The sequence below is a fragment of the Etheostoma spectabile genome, chromosome 4, assembly GCF_008692095.1.
Source record: "Etheostoma spectabile isolate EspeVRDwgs_2016 chromosome 4, UIUC_Espe_1.0, whole genome shotgun sequence".
NCBI lineage: Eukaryota > Metazoa > Chordata > Actinopteri > Perciformes > Percidae > Etheostoma > Etheostoma spectabile.
The window spans coordinates 918,382-918,598 of NC_045736.1; the positions used below are offsets into that span (position 1 = coordinate 918,382).

The following is a 217-nucleotide window of genomic DNA, read 5'->3' on the forward strand; positions in this document are numbered from 1 at the left end:
GAGTTACAATAGAACACAAAGAGAACATAGGAAGCAGATGAAGCATTGACCAAGCTTTCACTTACAAGCGAGACAGCGTAATATGGGCAGAAAAATATTAGGAACACAACTATAAGAACACCAAGATTCCTGGCTGCTTTCAGCTCTGATTTCTTTGCCTTTGGTGTCACTGAATGGTGCAGTGTGACAGCTGTAATGTGAGAGCGCATGGCACGAG

The 217-nt window shown here is 43.3% G+C and overlaps 1 pseudogene; it reads right to left on the reverse strand.

The window, feature by feature from the left end:
• LOC116688189 (trace amine-associated receptor 7e-like) overlaps positions 1 to 217 on the reverse strand; it is a 1,651-nt pseudogene that overhangs the window by 453 nt on the left and 981 nt on the right.